The sequence below is a fragment of the Caretta caretta genome, chromosome 3 (genome assembly GCF_965140235.1).
Source record: "Caretta caretta isolate rCarCar2 chromosome 3, rCarCar1.hap1, whole genome shotgun sequence".
NCBI lineage: Eukaryota > Metazoa > Chordata > Testudines > Cheloniidae > Caretta > Caretta caretta.
In genome coordinates this window covers 11,336,257-11,353,717 of record NC_134208.1, presented here as the reverse complement: position 1 = coordinate 11,353,717, position 17,461 = coordinate 11,336,257, and the positions used below count along the sequence as shown (strand labels likewise).

Genomic DNA, 17,461 nt, shown 5'->3' with positions numbered 1-17,461 from the left:
GGAGATTCCACCACCTCCCTAGGTAACCCATTCCAGTGCTTCACCATAGTATTTCCTAATATCCAACCTAGACCTCCCCCACTGCAACTTGAGACCATTGCTCCTTGTTCTGTCATCTGCCACAACTGAGAACAGCCGAGCTCCATCCTCTTTGGAACCCCCTTTCAGGTAGTAGAAGGCTGCTATTAAATCCCCCCTCACTCTTCTCTTCTGCAGTCACTTCAAAAGGATGAAGTAGAAAAGACACCTGCCCTCTGCTGCGATAGCAATGCAAGAATCATTTTTATTAAAGGAACATGATTTGAAATCAGACAGTTGTTCAGAAAAGCAGAATTAACATTGCTTTCCCCCTCTCTGGCCGCTAAGAATCCCCTGTGTGGATTTCTTCAGATTCCAGCAGATTTTTTATATGACTTTTTTACAGCAGGGCCTACCAAAACCGCAGGATGCAATTTTTGTTTCCTTCCAGGGACAGAACCCATTTCGGCACTGACCCCTGCTGGCAATACAGGAGCTACGTATTTGTACAAAGAGGAAAGACGGATCAGACAAAGTGTCGTTCACAAAAGACAGAAAAACAGAGACTGTGAGTTTAGATTGATAGAAACCATGGAAATTGCCAGTTAAGTTAATGAAGTGCACTCGTACAACAGCTACAGCCTAGGGCAACTGTCAGAGTGCTGGCCATCTGCACAGCAAAATAATCTCTTTATTACTATTCATTATTTACAGTGGAATCAAGCAGTCTCCATTGAAATTGGGGCCCCACTGTACGAGCACATAGCTAGAGACAGTCCCTGAGTGCCTGTCCCAGTCACTTAGACTTTCTAGGACTCAGTTCCCTGCCCGTTCAAGAGGGATAATGGCACTTCCCTACCTCCTAGGGCTGGAGGGAAAGTGTTAAAGACTGTGAGCTACTATGGTAATGGGAACCATCAAAGTACCTAATTTAGACAGAGTTAGGAACAGAACCCAGGAGCCCCAAATCTCACTCCAGTATCCTACTGGTCTATGCTATTACATGCCCTGCCCTCCCCTCCCCCCCCCCCCCCCCCAGTATCTTCTCAGGAAGTTGGAGCAGATCTGTATTTCCCTGGCTCTGAGTATAGATAGACTGCAACAGCTATTTACACTATAAGCCTTTAAGGGCAAAGGCAGTATTTGTGAGATTTAGGTTTTGTGAGACACATTTGCTTAGGTTCAAAAGGTCTCCCTCTGGAGCCTGTCCCAGTCTCAGACAAACCTGGCTTGATTTGTGACTTGGAATTATACAAAATCCACAAGCTCACACAGTTCCAGCCCAAAGCCAGCTGGAGCCCTGAGGTTTGGGCCGAGCTTCCCTTTGAGATCCGTCCTCACCTGAAGCTCCAGAGCTTCAGACCCCCGTGCTGACTGGAGGATGCTTGAAAAGTAATTAATAGTAACGAGTGGACATCTTAAATATATCTCAACAGTAATCTAGCCTGGAGACCTGCAATCAGCTGATATTGGTGTGTTTCCCTCGCATTGATAGAGACATCCCATTTACAAGCCTACACAAATTGGCATTTTACCTGGGGCTCCCATGGCTCCTTCTATGTCATCCAGCAAGGCAGTTCCTGGGGTTCATCTTGGTCCTCAGACTGGGCCTGTTCCTGGAAAACCAAGAAGAGAAGAGCAAAGAGAAGGTAAAGAGCCCGCATGGCTGATGATGCTCGGCTGGGATCTTAGTGTCCCTGCGGAGAAGAGACTCAGAGACAGGTTGAGGCTATGCTGCTTTAAAAGATAAAAGAGGCTAGAGTCCCAGTTTTAATGTGGGTTATAAGCAGAGGACAGGACATTGTGTGTGTGGAAATTCCTGCAAATTCCCTTTGATGTTACTCTGATTAGGGCTCTGCCCTCAGCTGCACATCCAATCTATTTACTTTAGGCTTGCTGATGATAATCTCTCCTGCTCCCTATCTGTTTGAAGATGTGCAAATGAAGCACCTGAGGGACCTGTCATCTCCTTCTGATCCAAGAGAAAGATAAATACCAGCTCCCTGCCAAAAGCAGAAAAGACAGTGAGAATTATTTGAGATCACATGCCAAGATTATGCTTGACCTCTCCCCTCACAGGCCTGGTCTTCACTAGGAAAACACTGTTGTCTTTTGGAATCACCTATCTAAGGTACTTAGCCAGCCCCCATCCCTACAGTATCTGAGCATGTCATAAGGGTTAACATATTTATCCTCTGAACCTTCCTCTGAGGCAGAGCAGTGCTATCTTCCATGTAAAGAGGGGAAACTGAGGCACACAACCTTGTCCAAGTCCACACAAGAAGTTTGTAGCAGAACATAGAATTGAACCCGGTCTTCAAATCCTCAGTTAGTACCCAGAGCAGTGGACCATCCTTCCTCTCACCTAGAGTTCAATCTTAGACTGGGAAGGGACCGCCAGAGATCATCTAATCCAACCCCCTACATTGAGACAGGACCAAGCCTAGACCATCACTGACAGGTGTTTGTCCAAGTTCTGCTTAAAAACCTCCAATGATGGGGATTCCACTCTCTCACTTGGAAGCCTGTTCCAGATCTTAACTACCCTTATCGTTAGAAAGATTTCCCTAATATCTAACCCAAATCTCCCTGGCTGCAGATTGAACCTATTATTTCAGAGGACATGGAAAAAGGTTGATCACCATCCTCTTTAGAATAGCCCCTTGCAGACTGTTATCAGGGTCCCCCTGAGTCTCCTTTTCTCAAGATTAAACATACCCAGTCCTTTTAACTTCTCTTCACGGGTCAGGTTTTCTCAACCTTTTATCATTTTGGTTGATCTCCTCTGGATTCTCCCCAATCTGTCCACATCTTTCTTTAATATGGTGATCAGAGTGGGCCACAGTATTCTAGCTGAGGCCTCACCAGTGCTGAGTAGAACAGGACAATTACTTCTCATGCCTTACATGTGACACTCCTGTTAATAGGCCCCAGAATGATTAGTCTTTTTTGAAACTGCATCACATTGTTGACTCATATTCAATTTGTGATCCACTATACCCCCCCAGATCCTTTTCAGCAGTACAGCCACCTAGCCAGTTATTCCCTATTGTGTAGTTGTACATTTGATTTTTCCTTCCTAAGTGTAGAACTTTGCACTTGTCTTTATTGAATTCCATTTTGTTGATTTCAGACCCATTCTCCAATTTGTGCAGGTCTTTTTGAACTCTAATCCTGTCCTCCAAAGTTCTTGCAACCCCTACCAGCTGGTGTCATCTGCAAATTTCAGAAGTAGACTCTCAAGTCCATTATTCAAGTCATTAATGAAAATATTGACCAGTTACAGACCAAGGACAGACCTCTGCAGGACCCCACTAGACATGTCCTCCCAGTATGATAGCAAACCATTGATAAAAACTCTTTGAGTATTGTCTTTCAACCAGTTATGTGATTACCTCATAGGACTGTATTTTAAAGAAGCCTTATTGAAGGCACAGGAACAAACCATCCCAATGTGCAGAAAGAATAGCAAATATGGCAGACAACCAGCTTGGCTTAACAGTGAAATCTTTGGTGAGCTTAAACACAAAAAGGAAGCTTACAAGAAGTGGAAACTTGGACAGATGACGAGGGAGGAGTATAAAAATATTGTTTAATCCTGCAGGGGTGTAATCAGGAAGGCCAAAACACAACTGGATTTGCAGCTAGCAAGGGATGTGAAGGGCAACAAGGAGTGTTTCTCCAGGTTTGTTAGCAACAAGAAAAAGGTCAAGGAAAGTGTGGGACCCTTAACGAATGGGGGAGGCAACCTAGTGATAGATGATGTGGAAAAAGCTGAAGTACTCAATGCTTTTTTTGCCTCGGTCTTCACAGACAAGGGCAGCCCCCAGACTGCTGTCCTGGGCAACACAGTATGGGGAGGAGGTGAGCAGCCCTCAGTGGTGAAAGAAGAGGTTAAGAACTATTTAGAAAAGCTGGACATGCACAAGTCCATGGGTCCAGATCTAATGCATCCAAAGGTGCTGAGGAAATCGGCTGATGTGATTGCAGAGCCTTTGGCCATTATCTCTGAAAACTCATGTCAATCGGGGGAGGTCCTGGATGACTGGAAAAATGCAAATATAGTGCCCATCTTTAAAAAAGGGAAGAAGGAGAATCCAGGGAACTACAGACTGGTCAGCCTCACCTCAGTCCCTGGAAAAATCTTGGAGCAGGTCCTCAAGGAAACCATTTTGAAGCACTTGGAGGAGAGGAAGGTGATCAGGAACAGTCAACAGGGATTCACCAAGGGCAAGTCATGCCTGACCTACCTGATTGCTTTCTATGATGCGATAACTGGCTCTGTGGATATGGGGAAAGCAGCGGACATGATATGTCTTGACTTTAGCAAAGCTTTTGATACAGTCTTCCACAGTAGTCTTGCCAGGAAGTTAAAAAAGTATGAATTGGATAAATGGACTATAAGGTGGATAGAAAGCTGGCTAGATTGTGGGGCTCAACGGGTAGCGATCAATGGCTCGATGTCTAGTTGGCAGCCGGTATCAAGTGGAGTGCCCCAAGGGTCAGTCCTGGGGCCGGCTTTGTTCAACATCTTTATTAATGCTCTGAATGATAGGATGGATTGCAACCTCAGCAAGTTCACAGATGACACTAAGCTTGGGGGAGAGATAGATATGCTGGAGGGTAGGGATAGGGTTCAGAGTGACCTAGACAAATTGGAGGATTGGGCTAAAAAAATTTGATGAGGTTCAACAAGGACAAGTGGAGAGTCCTGCACTTAGGAAGGAAGAATCCCATGCACCGCTACAGGCTGGGGACCGACAAGCTAAGCAGCAGTTTTGCAGAAAAGGACCTGGGGATTACATGGCCAAGAAGCAGGTTATCAGTCAGCAGTGTGCCCTTGTTGCCAAGAAGGCTAATGGCATATTGGGCTGCATTAGTAGGAGCATTGCCAACAGATCGAAGGAATTGATTATTCCCCTCTATTCGGCACATTGTGAGGCCACATATGGTGTATTGCATCCCGTTTTGGGCCCCTCACTACAGAAAGGATGTGGACAAATTGGAGAGAGTCCAGCGGAGGGCAACAAAAATGATCGGGGGCTGGGGCACATGACTTACAAGGAGAGGCTGAGGGAACTGGGCTTGTTTAGTCTGCAGAAGAGAAGAGTGAGGGGGGATTTGATAGCAGCCTTCAACTACCTGAAAGGGGGTTCCAAAGAGGATGGAGCTTGGCTGTTCTCAGTGGTGGCAGATGACAGAACAAGGAGCAATGGTCTCAAGTTGCAGTGAGGGAGGTCTATGTTGGATATTAGGAAACACTATTTCACTAGGAGGGTGGTGAAGCACTGGAAGGGGTTACCTAGGGAGGTAGTAGAGGTTTTTAAGGCCCGGCTTGATAAAGCCCTGGCTGGGATGATTTAGTGGGTGTTGGTCCTGCTTTGAGCAGGGGGTTGGACTAGATGACCTCCTGAGGTCTCTTCCAACCCTGAGATTCTATGATTCTATGACTTTCCCCTTGACCAGTGATATTCAGATTGCAGCTCGCAAGTGGTTCTTTAATGTGTCTCCTGTGGCTCTTTGCAGCACATGATATTAAAACACTGTGTGATTTAATTATTAACCAATCTAAGTTATTAACCAGTCAGGATGCTTTTAGTATGTGATTAACCAATTAGCTTATCTACTTGCACTAAATTATTAACTTATTTGCTGTAAGAATTAGATAGATAGATAGATAGATAGATAGATAGATAGATAGATAGATAGATAGATAGATAGATATTTCCACTGCCATACTGTTTAAATATGAACAGTACTACTGTAAATGAAACAATGAATTCTCATGACTGTGGCTCTTTTAAGTAATGTCGATCACTAATTTGGCTCCTGAACCACTGAAGTCTGAGTCTCACTGCTGTAGACTACATCTCCCTAGTTTGCTTATGGAAACGTCATGTGGGAGTTTGTCAAAAGCCTTGCTAAACTCAAGGTATATTTTGTCTACAGCTTCCTCCTATCCATTAGACCAATAATCCTGTCAAAGAAGGAAATTAGATTGATTTGGCATGATTTTTTTCTTCACAAATCCATGCTGGCTATTCCTTATATTCCTGTTATTCTCCAGGTGCTTACAAATTGATTGTTTAATAATTTGTCCCAGTATCTCGCCAAGTATCGAAGTTAAGCTGACTGGTCTTAAATTCCGCCAGTCCTCTTTGTTCCCCTATTAAAGATAGGTGTATGAATGCATGATGCTGAAGCTGCTTGGGCACAGTAAAGACAGTGTGAAGCCTTAAAGTAGGAATGAGTCCCTTGCACAATGCCATACTACAGGAACCTTAATGTACATGAGACTCAGTCTCCACATAAAATGTAAAATAGTCAGGGTACTACACCTAGGGGATGCAATTATCAGGGCTGCAGACGGACAAACACCTGTCTGGCAGAGAAACCTAGACACTACACTTATTCAATGCCCATTTGACAAAAATTGGCAACAAAAACTGGTAAAATGTCTGTATCACTTAGCAAGGGAAACTCAGCTACAAATGAGCAGTAAAGTTCAACACATCACCGTTGGTTCTCCTCTACTTTGGCATAGGTTGCTCCTTTCTGAACATATGATGGGAGTTTCCTCACACCATTGACTTTTGGCAAATGGTCAGCCAGTGCATTTTGGACACTGCTACAGTTCAATGGGCCGTAGATCCCAGGGTTTTACACAGAGCTTCCTCCCCAGTCTCTACCAATGAGATGTCTGTCCTCTTCTCTCCTTGGTTGCACAAAGTGGAATAGCTAGAAGCTGGAAATTATCCAGTCCATCTACAGAAGGCCTGGCCCACATAATAGCAATGGATAAACTGACCCTATGATTGAGAGACGTGCTTGCTGACTACAAGGGACTCCCTGTGGGGTAAATTAGAAAATCTCCACTTACTAAGTAACTGTGAGTTAGCCTATCTGAAAGAAGACTGCAACTAATAATTTGCATGGAAATCAGCTGGCAGGTTTCCCTAAAAATGGGATCAGTGAAGTCATTCATCATACAGATAGGTTATTGCAAAATTACCTCCCACGTCATTCCAAGTTGCTCTGATCTGCTGTCTCTGCTCTCCACCTGCAGTTCTTTCTATTTATTCTAGATTTGGAGTTGATAATCTCTCCTGCTTTCCAGCTGTTTGACTATTCTCCTGGGGGATGCATTCTTTCCTGCAGCTGAGGTAAAAATTAAAAAATATATCTTGATACTATTAAAAATGCTTTTATTTTCTGATGAAATGTTTTGAAATGAACAATTTTTGTTTTGATTTGAATCACATGGAAACAAATCCAAACTTTTTCATTTTGGGAGGTGGGGGAGCAGTTTCACTTTTTTTCTCTTTCTAAGAGGAAAAGAGAGAGGGAAAAAAGGGGAAACACCCATAAAAAATGAAAACTGAACCATTTTTCATTTGTTCCATTTGATTCAAATCAAAACAAAAATTGTTCATTTCAAAACATTTCATCAAAAAATCAAAAATCTTTGAATGGTTTCAACATTTTCCCAATTCTATCTCATTGGAAAGAAAGAATTATTATTAATTATTGTTATTTGTTTTGTGGTCGTATCTAGGAGCCCCAGTCTTGGCCTAGGACCCCATTGTGCTAGGTGCTGGACAAACACAGTCCCTACCCTGGTAAATCCTTCATTCCCTCACTCATTCCCCCTTTTTATCTGTTGGTGGGGGGTCAGACCTCAAACCCCACAACATTTCAACCCCATTGGATTCAAATCATAATGAAATTTTTGTACTGAACTGTTTTGTTGAAAAATCAGAACATTCAGTGAAAAATTTCCAACAAAATAAAACAAAATTCATTTTGTCAAAAACTTTTCCTAGAAGAGAATTCCCCCCTTTTTTTTAAAACTAGCCCTACAAATCATACAGCATGAATTACAAATAGAAAATAAACAAAGCAATAGCCTTAGGCCAAGGTTTTCAAAAGTGATCAGTGATTTTTGGGTGCTCAACTTCAGAAACCTTCGAAAGGTCTTGAGTGTCAGAGGACAGGTGCTCAGTTCTTTTGGGAAAAACAGGCCCCTTGAAGGTATGCCAGTTTGAGTACCCCCAAAGTGAGGCCCTTAAAAATCACTAGCTGCTTGGAAAATCTTGGTCACAGTATTTTAATATACATTTATGCTCAGAAAAGTGACACAGATAGGTATCTAAAAATCCAGCTGTATTATTTCTTTATAAGTAGGGATTCAGGATTCGCTGGTTAACTGGTTGTTTGGTTTAAATTCTCCTGTGTGCTGGTGAGCGATGCAACCCGCATCTGAACAATTCCTGCTGCCCATGAGAATAGAACCCAAAAGCAGCACCAGGACTCCACCAGGAATCATTAAAGGTGGGTATAGGAACATGGAAACCTGCCAGCTCATGGTCAGAAGAGAGCTAGAGGCCCATGGGAAAGCGTGTGCATGAAGAGCAAGCTGAAAGACTTGAGGAGTGAGGATGTCATCAGGAGTAACTTGGGGGAAAAAAAAGCCCAACTGAAAGGATTCCTCATTAATGTTTTTATGTGTTATCTACTCCCGGACTTGAAAGGATAATTGTCTTTGTACCTGCTGTAAAAGTCAAAGGTCCCCTTGATGCTATACAGTGTCTGCCCAACTGAATAAACAGTGAAACAGGTGGTGAGCAGGAGGGATGATCCTCAGCAACTCCAGGATAAACTTAAAGGTTACGGCTCTTAGGGTAGAGTCACCAGATCAGAGCAACAGGTCTTTTCATTCCTCTAATCCCCCATGCATACAGATGATGTAGGGCCAGAAAAGATGACTTTGTTATCCAGGCAGGCCCCTGTGCTTCACAGCAGCCTTCACAACATAGAAATCATTGACTCATGAAAATCAGATGTTAGGAAAGAACAGGTAGGTCATCTAGTCTGTTCTTTGGGACCAGTGCCAGATTGATTTTATCAGTCCATTTCCTTGTGTCCTGTGCAGTCTAGTGGAAAATGTACCAAGCAATGCAGCTTCCACCTCTTCCCTTGCAATGTGCTAACACTGTCTAATGGTGCTTATGGTGGGGATTATCTACTGATTGCCAGTCTAAATTTACACTGGGTTAGGTGCTCAGCTACTAGGGCACGAGGGTCTCTATAAGGTCAATAGAGAGACCCCATTACTCCTATTGCTTGTCTACACACAAATATTGCACTATTTTGTCTTCTATTAATGTTGCTAAACCATTGCATTACACTGGTTTTGTGCATTCACACTGTCACAACTCATATCGCATTACGAGGCTTGTGTCTACACAGCATTCTGCTCACATAGATTGAATGGCATTGCATTGTGGGTAAGTATCTCCCAGGGTCCTTGGCACTGTTTCCAGCCTCAAAGCCTTCTGGGCAGTTTTCACAATGGACAGTGGGTGACCTCCTTATTTCCTCTTTTTCTCAGAACTCATCTGATTCCAGTGCCATTTTCAAACTACGTGGTGCCATCATGACTGAAGAGTACTTGCAATCCTGTGTATGGAATGAGAGTAAAGCAGATCCTGTGGTGTGTTAGCTAAGGTACTTATCTGGCCTCATTACAATAGCATCTGAGCACCTGACAATCGTGAATGTATTTACCCTCACAACGCCTTGGTGAGGGAGGTCAGTGCTGTTACCTCTGTTTTAAGAATGGGGAACGGAGGCACAGAGAGTTTAAATCCAGATTCTTAAAGGCACTTAAGCATTGTGTTACTGACTCATGCAATGCCTAACCATGCTGCCCAGTGGGATTTTCAAGCCTGAGCAAGGTGCCCAAGTTTCCCTTACAATGTATGGGGAGAGTTAGGTGTCTGTCGAAGGGATTTTCACAAGCTGGTCAGCTGAGTGGAGAGCTGCCTAAGCTAGCCAGGACTGAAATGCTGAGAAGAGGGGTGGGGAGAAGGGAGGGGCTTAGGCACCTAAGCAGGTGACCTGGTGCACCTGGCTCATGGTGCTTCAACTGGTGGCCTACAGGGGGAAAACCAGCCCATGGGGATGATTTCGTCTGGTCCCTGAATTTGTTCACCATCCCAGGGGAAATACGCTACAAATGGTGTCCTCTGCACAGCGTAACCACTCACTCACCATACTTACAATGTCATGCTGCATGAAGGACAATGATGGGCCAGGGATAGGCCCTCCTTCTGCTTGGGATCTTCAGTCACAAACTCTCTCCTGGAGTTAGGCTTCTAAGCAAGGTCAGTCGCTTAGGTAGCCCATGCCATAGAAGCCAAGACTCACCCTCTTTCAGGCTGCTGCTCAATATCTTTCTCATGCTCACCCTATGTTTCCCTGAGCTCTGGGCTGTCCTTTCTGATGATAGTCTTCTGTCCCCTCCCCCCCATCCATAGCCTGTATCTGGCCTTCCTGATGTTGGGGCTGGCAGGTAACAGGTCTTAGGCATGCTCAGAGACCGCCTATAAGATTAACTCCCTATCAAAAATAGGCATTCTCCTGTCTAGTTGAAAAATCCCACTTCATAGCTCCAGAGTTTGGGCTTGAGTGAGGGCTGCAAAAAAGCCATTAGCTGTGGGGTCAGCCAAGGGGATTTAGGTGCCTGTGGAGTTAGGGCAGCTGAGCGGCAGCTTTGAAAATGAAAGTGGGACCTAAACGATGGTCTTAGATGCCTAAGAAACTGAGCCTAAGTGACTTGACCAACTTCACACAAGAAGTCTGTGGTGAAGCCTGGAATTGAAGCCAGGTCCTCAAGTCCCAGGCTGGTCCCTAGCCCCGGGACCATCCTTCCTGTCCTTATATTGGAGAAGCACAATAAGGGGTCTGTGGTGGTTGCCGGGAGATTCCACAGATGGTGGTAATTGCTAGATGGGGACCTGGTACTTGAGTCTTTGGAGATAATTCTTTGGGTCTGGCCAACCAGTGGTGGAATCATCTTGGTATGGAAGCCTGGGATGAGCAAAGTGGATTGAGAAGTTCAGGGTGTGGATGACATCTTACTAGGAGCTCAGTGCTGAGCTAACCCTGCAGCATGAGAGTGTCTGGCCCTGCAGCATGAGAGTGTCCCACACTGTGTGGCAATCACCTTCATACCATATAATCTAACTGCTCTCTTTCCTTTGTTTTCATACATGTAGATAACTCCAATATCTGTTTCTCATCTCCTCCTTATTCAGGTAACATACACAGTTATCCATGTCACTTATTATTTCTCTTGTGAAGCATCTGCCAACCATTCCACTGTCCATTAGGCTACATTTCCGCTGAGGTACCTGGTTCACATTCTAGGACAGTTTCTTCATCATAATCATTGTCATCGGCATCATTATTACATTAGCCACATTAGGCTCTTTCCAGACCGTAGACGAAAGTGTGATCCCTTCTTTGAGGAGCTCACAGCCAAAGAGAGACAAGTAAATTGAGAGTCAGGCGAAGTGGAACATCAACCTGTGTTGCCAACTCTCATGATTTCATTGTGAGTCTTGCAATATTTGGCGCTTTTGTTTAAGCCCCAGCTGCTGGAATCAAGCAATTGCAGAAGAAAGGCATAATGAGATCTGATAGATGGTGCCTAAAGCTAGAAGAATCCAGGCTAGAAATGTTTTTAACAGCTAAGGCAATTGACCATTGGAACAAGTTAGCAAGGGTTGTGGTGGATTCTTCATCACTTGCCGTCTCTATATCAAGACTGGGCTAACTTTCTAAAAGATATGGTATAGCTGAAACCAAAGTTATGGGCATGATGCAAAAATTAGTGGGTGAGGTTCTTTGGCTTATATTATGCTGGAGGCCAGACTAGATTATCATAATCATGGAATCATAGAAATGTAGTGCTGAAAGGGGCCTCAAGATGTCATCTAGTCCATCCCCCTGCACTGAGGCAAGATTAAGTATACCTAGACCATCCCCAAAATGGTTCCTCTGTCCTTTGATTCTCAGCTTTCATTTAAAAACCAAAAAATATGTTTCCCAGTTTCTAGCCCTCCTCTTTGTGGGGAAGTATGAGAATGCGACTGTAATGTTCCATAAAGCCTCAGAACCCAGAAGGCCAAGGAAAAATAGCCATAATTATTTTTTTAAAACACAATCTCAAAGACAATCTCATGATTTTTGTTGGGCCTGAATCCAGATTTGTGACTGCCTAGGCTTGCAGTGCAGAGTTACCCTTCTGACGATTTGTTGACACATGTGAATGAATATAGGAAGGAGAATGGCTTTGTGGAAGGACCTGCCTGGCCCTCTGCTCCCTGCATTGCATCCCCTCCTGAAGATCTCGTCTCTATCCTGGTGTGACGTTATTGACTTGCACTAGGACCGTATAGAACATTGTTGCAACCAAGGTCCTGTAGTGGCACCAAATCTTGTATAAAGGGGGTCAAATAAGGTGTCTAAGATGAGGTTATGGTTTGTTGGGTATGATTATGCTATCTGTTTTCATGTATCATTTTTGTATTTAAAGATATAAGTATTGGCTCTATACTGTCTATGTTTCAAACTTATGCTATGCTTCTGGGTGACACCCCAGACAAGTTGGGGTCAGCTCTGCCTAGCCTGCTGGATGGCCCATTAAGGACCATCAGCTATACAACTGACCCATTGAGAGTAGGCAGACACGCCTTGCGACTCAGCAAGGTATGCAGGGACCTGCCTATGGACAGAACTCTGAGGTTTTTCCAGGCCATGTGATGGACAGCTTGTCTTTTGGACAAAGAAAGAAAAACCACATGGCAAGAGAATATAAAAAGCTGCTGCAGCTCCTCCATCTGGTCTTCAATCCTGCTTCTTACCTCTGGAGGAACTTTGCTACACTGAAGCTTTGAACAAAGGACTGATGACCCATCTCAGCTGTGGATGTTCTCCAGAGACTTGATTTGAACCTGCAGTTTATTCTATCACTGCTGCAAGCCTGAACCAAGAACTTTGCCATTACTGTATGTAATTGATTCCATTTACCCAATTCTAGCTCTCATCTATATCTATTTCCTTTTATGAATAAACCTTTAGATTTTATATCCTAAAGGATTGGCAACAGCGTGATTTGTGGGTAAGATCTGATTTGTATATTGACCTGGGTCTGGGGCTTGGTCCTTTGGGATCGAGAGAACCTTTTTTCTTTTACTGGGGTATTGGTTTTCATAACCATTTGTCCCCATAACGAGGGGCACTGGTGGTGATACTGGGAAACTGGAGTGTCAAAGGGAATTGCTTGTGTGACTTGTGGTTAGCCAATGGGGTAAAACCAAAGTCTTCTCTGTTTGGCTGGTTTGGTTTGCCTTGGTGTGCATAGAAACTCCAGCCTTGGGCTGTAACTGCCCTGCTGTACGCAATTTGTCCTGAATTGGCACTCTCAGTAGGGTCCCGCCAGAACCAGCATCGTTACACCTGGACAAGGCCTGTATGAACTTTGCTGACAGTGGCTCATGGGTTCTGTGGTTCTATGTAAGATAGTCGCAAGTTTCTCCTCACCTGTGCCAGTATCAGCAAAGTTCATAGAGGCATTGGCCATGACAGAGACAGGGTTTTCGGGAGGGGAAGCAATGTGGAGAGAGGATGGCCAAGCTGGTCCTTCCACAAAGCCCCTCCCCTGACATGAGCCAGGCTTATCCCATTGAAGCTGCTCCGCAGGACACACCCTGGTGGCCTGAATGTGCTTCTGCAGGTAGTTTTGCCTCATTAACAGAGATAAGTGAAATTGCACAGTGGGGGTTATCACTGTGTCCCCCTTTGTGCAGGGGAGGCCTGCACATTGCTCAGGACCATCCCGAGGGACATTCTGGGCCCAGACAGCTCTGCTGGTCAATGAGGAGAGGAGATATTACCCTAACTTCTTCTCATCCCTCCCACTTTGAGGTGGTTTGCACCCCTGGAGTGCTAGGAGACAGCAATAAATGTGTGACAGCTGCCATCTTGGCTGATACGCCCGTGATTTAACCGAAGAGCTTCAGAGCTAACGGCAGGAGCTGTTATGGCTTGAGTTAAACAGCCAAGACTCCCCAGTTGAGGCTGTAACAGCTCACTTCCTTTGCAAGTTGGGCACTGAGGGGTTCCTGTAACATACACTGAACAAAAAGAAAAGGAGGACTTGTGGCACCTTAAAGACTAACAAATTTATTTGAGCATAAGCTTTCGTGAGCTAGAGCGCACTTCATTGGATGCATTCAGTACACTGAACAGTAAGTTACACATACACTCTCCAGGGTGAGGAGACTGATTATCTCTAGTCATTGTGTGAGGGGCCCAAGGAGGGGACGGTTCTTGCACCTTCACACATGCAAGAATGTGGCCTGGTCTATCCCTGGGCTCTCCGTTTCTGGAAGCAAAGCAATAGAAATATGTGGTGTTATTATTGTATTGCAATGGCATCCCAGAGCACCAGTCATGCTCCATTGTGCTACATGCTGTGGAAACAGAACAAAAAGGTGGAATCTTTAAGCCAAAGAGCGTCCAACCTATATAAAATACCATTCCAGCTGGCATCCAGGTGGAGCAGAAGGGGGTAGGTTCTGGCCTATAAATCCTAACACTGCCTGGATGACCCTATGTGGAAGACCACCACGCTCCCCATGACTTTGCTGCGCCAGTCAGCAAGGCCACTGGAGCTGCTGCTCCCTTAATACACTAGGGAGTGAAGTGTTGCCAAGGCTTTCTCAGCGAGCCCCCCTCAGCTTTGGAATCCACTATCCACTTCCATCTGCAACAGCCTGAATTTACAGGCTGTCAGGGCATGCTGAAAAGCCTGGTTTCCTCAGCAGGCACTCGGGGAAGGAGCAGATAGCTGAGGCTGGGGTTTCTTTGAGGAATATTATGAGGCTGCAGATGGCTAGGAGTGATGGGGACTCGTTGAGGATTCTGGGGGGATGTTAAGTGTTGGGAGGATTCTGCTGTTCTCTTGTGATGGTTTGTAACCGATGGCCAAAGGTGTCCAGAGACTGAGTTAGGAGCAGCTCCGTGTGTTTGTTTATGACGGAAATGATTGAATTAAACATGATGATTCTGGGAAGAGGGAGACGATGGATCCTTCAGATGTGGCAGCTGCACAACAGACAACAGATACTCACACAGCTGGGGAGCAGGAGGGCTTATCTCCCACGAGGGATTGTCAGTAGAAACGATGACAGACTGAGAGCAGAGTGGCCAGATAAGAACAACATCAAAGCGGGTTTGGAGCAATTTCATGGCCTCTGGAGCCGCACCCTAAAAATCCCCCCACATGGTAAATTAATCTTCTTTCCTCCTTAGGGAACTGCATAAATGCAGAGACTCTCCTTCCTCTTTCTGCAGAGGAGCACCAGTCTCACTGTCTCTCCGTGCCTCTTCTCTGCAGTGACTCTGGGATCCAGCCAATTTTCAGCCATGAAGACCCTTTACCTTCTCTTTGCTGTTTTCTGCTTAGTTTTCCATGTCCAGGCCAATCCCATGCCTGTTCCTGAGGATGTGCCACAAGGGGAGCCCCAAAACCTGGATGATGGGATAGGAATGGAAGATGTTGATGTTGTCGAAGGTAATTTGGAGAAATATATGTTTGCCAGTGGAATATCTGATTACGTGAGAGAACGATATCCATGGTCTGTGGAGAGACAGTTGTAGATACCTGTGTGTGAGTGTGCATGTGGATGTATGTCTGTGAGCATGTGTGTGTGTAAGCAATAACACACAGCAAAGTGTGCCTGACACACACACAGGTCTGGTGTGTTGTGGGGTACGAAGTGACCACATATTTCAAAAGAATTCAGTGTGGAGCGTGGGCTCTTTTGAAATTCACCCTGGGGACCTGCTGGCTGCTGAGCCACTTGGCTGAACAGCCTGAATTGAGGGTGCTGAGCATTGACAGTCTAGCCTGAGCTCCTCAGAGAATCCAGGCCCATGAAACTACGGCTGTGTTATATTTAAAGTGGCTCTGTCACTGCTCAGCAGCTCCTACGCCAGTGGTCTCCAACTTCCCCTCCACCGTTGTTGCCTGCCTTTCTGCTCCCTCTTTTGGGGAGACAAAGCCCTATTGGCTTAAACAGGGGAAAGGGAGCAATTTAAAATCACTAACGGCATCTAGAGTGTTTTACAGCATGAGAAGAAGAATTAAGGGTGGGACCCACCTACCCCCAAAATGTGAACCCATGTGAACGCTGATGATTACTCCAAATCTGCATCCCTGCTCTTTACACGAGGGCATCATAATATCTCAGGTTTTGTTTTTTAATCCACTGGAACAAGAGGGTACCAAGAGAAACAAGAGAAAGCCTCTGTGGGGGAAGAGGGGCACAGGACTGTGGGACGGGTTTCACAGAAAGGATGCTGTACTTATCTCAAATATGTTAACACAGGAAAACACGTGCTTTGATCTTTTAATCCAGAATGGTGTATCCATCTGTGCTGTGTTATTACTAAGAGTTGGATGGGTTTGTAATGATGAATGATAGTCTTGCTGTTAGGATAATAGATTCCGCCTGTCGGTAGCTGACTTACCTGTGCTCTTCACTGACTGAATGGACTATCTCTCTTGTTCGGAAATCCACATAGCTTGAATTTGTGAATATAAAAATCACAGAGATTTTTTTGTGTGTGCAGCTCCTGGTGGTCAGGCCAACCCTATGGTGTGCTCGTTTTCTGGCGGTACTTGCAGAAATGATGGATGCGTTGGTAAAGAAATGACAAGTGGAATGTGTTACCCAGGCGTAGTGTGCTGTATAAGACCGTGAGTGGAGACGTCAGAACTCCAGACACAGAATTCAGAGCATCCAGACCAAATGTGTCCATCCACATATATATATATATATATCAAGCTGTTCTGAAATCATGTTCCTGTAATTAAAAGCAATCCTTGCATTAGTATCACTCTGTGTGTGTGTGTGTGTGTTTATTTCCCCAAGACAGGCTAATTTATAAGTCTGGATATTTGGGCTCTTTAGAAGCCTAACTACATTTGCAAGTCTGGGTTTATCGGAGGAAGCCACATGGGGTCCTACCATGGAGAGAGATGTAGCCTATAGGGCTAGCCTGCTTGCATGCCTATATAGCATGTCTTATGGGTTTCTTATTTTCTTATGGGTTGGATTATTTGTTTTATTTTAATAGAATCATAGAATCATAGAATATAAGGGTTGGAAGGGACCCCAGAAGGTCATCTAGTCCAACCCCCTGCTCGAAGCAGGACCAATTCCCAGTTAAATCATCCCAGCCAGGGCTTTGTCAAGCCTGACCTTAAAAACCTCTAAGGAAGGAGATTCTACCACCTCCCTAGGTAACGCATTCCAGTGTTTCACCACCTTCTTAGTGAAAAAGTTTTTCCTAATATCCAATCTAAACCTCCCCCACTGCAGCTTGAGACCATTACTCCTCGTTCTGTCATCTGATACCATTGAGAACAGTCTAGAGCCATCCTCTTTGGAACCCCCTTTCAGGTAGTTGAAAGCAGCTATCAAATCCCCCCTCATTCTTCTCTTCTGCAGGCTAAACAATCCCAGCTCCCTCAGCCTCTCCTCATAACTCATGTGTTCCAGACCCCTAATCATTTTTGTTGCCCTTC

The 17,461-nt window shown here is 44.9% G+C and overlaps 1 long non-coding RNA gene across 2 annotated transcripts; it reads left to right on the top strand.

The window, feature by feature from the left end:
- Positions 1–7,060: 7,060 nt before the first annotated feature.
- On the top strand, positions 7,061–15,423 carry LOC125634695 (uncharacterized). Of its 2 annotated transcripts, none has more exons than XR_012667533.1 (3): positions 7,061–7,181; positions 9,410–9,525; positions 15,335–15,423. It is a non-coding gene; the product is annotated as an uncharacterized LOC125634695 (long non-coding RNA). The 2 variants fall into 2 exon arrangements; XR_012667532.1 differs by having other exon boundaries at positions 15,181–15,381.
- Positions 15,424–17,461: the final 2,038 nt, after the last annotated feature.